We start from the raw sequence: 2724 nt of genomic DNA, 5'->3' as shown, positions 1-2724 counted from the left end.
AGGTTCCTGAAAATGATAACAAAATACCAGTATCACCAGCACAAATCTCTGCTGAGCCCTCTTGTGTTGCAGGCCTTGGAGATACAATAATGGGACAAGACAAAATATTCATGACCACAAGAAGCTGACAGACTAGGCATACTGAGGAAATAAAATTAAGACAGATTGAGGCCAACTCGGGAATCTTCAGGCTTGCTTCAGGAAATCATAGGATGAATTATTGGACCACTACTACTCTGCCTTTCATCCTCATGAAACACTGAGATGATTTATATGAATCAAATTGCTGGTGATTCTCCAGGTCCAATATGAGTTAGTTAGTAAATCTTATGCACCATGGCAGGTGGAGATGGAGAGATGATCCTTAGGCAGACCCAGGTTGACCCTAGAGTTAGAAAATATTATTTTTCATCTGTGCATGCACCCACACACACACACACACCCCTAGACAGTTCCTTATAACCTGGACATGAAAATGCCACAGGATGAGTGGTGAAAATAGAAAAATACCTGCTTTCTGTAGCTACAGAACCTATGGGAAAATAAAATCCTTAAAATGATATTAGACTACAAACTTCTTGTCATACTATCTATATTCCCTGCAACAAACAGGACCCATTCTCCATCACTCAGGTTGGAGGTTGAAACATTAAAAATTCCCAAAATAAAACACTATGTGGATGGAAGAATTGGCCATGCATTAGCAAAGAAATTATCTTCTTTTTTTTTTTTTTTTTTTTGAGACGGAGTCTCGCTCTGTCACCCAGGCTGGAGTGCAGTGGCGTGATCTCGGCTCACTGCAAGCTCCGCCTCCCGGGTTCACACCATTCTCCTGCCTCAGCCTCCCAAGTAGCTGGGACTATAGGAGCCCGCCTCTACGCCTGGCTAATTTTTTGTATTTTTTAGTAGAGCGGGGGTTTCACCGTGTTAGCCAGGATGGTCTCAATCTCCTGACCTCGTGATCCGCCCGTCTCGGCCTCCCAAAGTGCTGAGATTACAGGTGTGAGTCACTGCGCCCGGCCAATGATCTCTTTTTTATTATCACTCTTAAAACCTCTTAACATCGAAACATAATGCCTGACAGCCTCCTCAAACAAACTGCAAAAGTAAAATAAAAATAACCTCTTTCATTAAACATTGCATGGGACACAGACTCCCCGAGGCTTCTCCAAGGAACCCAGTCTGAGCAACCTTACTCTAGACCTAGGGTGCTCCTCCTTCCTAGAAAGCAGAAGGGTAAGGAATGGTGAAATGCGCAGGTGAGGAAAATAAGTGGTATCAATTGTTAAATTTGTTCATTTTAAAGATAACATAGGAACTGCCAAAAGTTTTTAAATGCTAATATTTTCGAAGACAGTATTCTAACAGTTTTATCAGATGGAGAGTTTTACAAAGAAGTCAGCTTGTCCCTGTTTTCTTTATATGTCTGTACCCTCACATTTGTGTAACTTTGTTTGCTTAGAGGTCTATCTCTTTGTGTTTCTCCTGTTTCTCCTTCTCTGTGTGTGTGTGTGTATAAACAAATATTCTGTGTATAATATAGTTATACTATATTTATATATGCATATGTATGTCTATACACACATGTATGTGTATATGTCTATACACACATACATACATATACATATATGCATGTATATATACACATATACACATATACACCTCTGTGATATACACAACTCTGTCATATATGTATGTGTATATGTGTACATATGTGTATTGAACACACATATATGTATATATGTACATGTATTATGTACACATATAGGTATATTTATATATTTGGGTATATATATGTATGTACATATATACATACAAAAATATACATACATATTATATATGTATACATATAAACATACACACATATGTAATATACATACACAAAACATTTATAATCTTTTCTGGAGCACTAGAGCAATTGAAATATCTTTCAAACACATTTTCAGGGCCGGGCGCGGTGGCTCAAGCCTGTAATCCCAGCACTTTGGGAGGCCGAGACGGGCGGATCACGAGGTCAGGAGATCGAGACCATCCTGGCTAACATGGTGAAACCCCGTCTCTACTAAAAATACAAAAAACTAGCCGGGCGACGTGGCGGGCGCCTGTAGTCCCAGCTGCTTGGGAGGCTGAGGCAGGAGAATGGCGTAAACCCAGGAGGCGGAGCTTGCAGTGAGCTGAGACCCGGCCACTGCACTCCAGCCTGGGCGGCAGAGCGAGACTCCATCTCAAAAAAAAAAAAAAAAAACACATTTTCAGTATTGAAATTGGGTCACTTAACATGATAGTCACTAGCAAACTTGAAGATAGGATTTGCGTTATAATTTTTATCATTAGATTTACGGCTTTAGCTTCCTTTCTTTGTTCTTCTATGGCCAAAGTTCCTAGAGGTGCTGACTTGATGAAGCCAAATTAGAGCAGACTTACCCTTGAACGTACTTTCTTCTAATGCACACAAATGCTCTTATTTATTATCCATCTTTAATTTTTAAAGTCGGTTCTCTCTTAGCAATGTCCCACACTTCCAATACTTCCAGGGTATTATTATTGTAATGCTGACAGGAACGTTCTACCTACCAAAGGGGTGACATATCCTGAGGACAGGTCACTCAATGAGTTGACACCTCTGCTAAGAAGGCTTGTTTGTCTAAGAGGCCTAGTGAAGTGTCTACCACCAAAGGGACAACTCTGGCTTTGGTGTTACACAAATATCAATGATTCTCCTTC

The sequence above is a fragment of the Trachypithecus francoisi genome, unplaced genomic scaffold (genome assembly GCF_009764315.1).
Source record: "Trachypithecus francoisi isolate TF-2019V2 unplaced genomic scaffold, Tfra_2.0 Lachesis_group4, whole genome shotgun sequence".
Classification (NCBI taxonomy): domain Eukaryota; kingdom Metazoa; phylum Chordata; class Mammalia; order Primates; family Cercopithecidae; genus Trachypithecus; species Trachypithecus francoisi.
The sequence above is the reverse complement of the archived record's forward strand: the minus strand, read 5'-3'. Positions refer to the sequence as shown.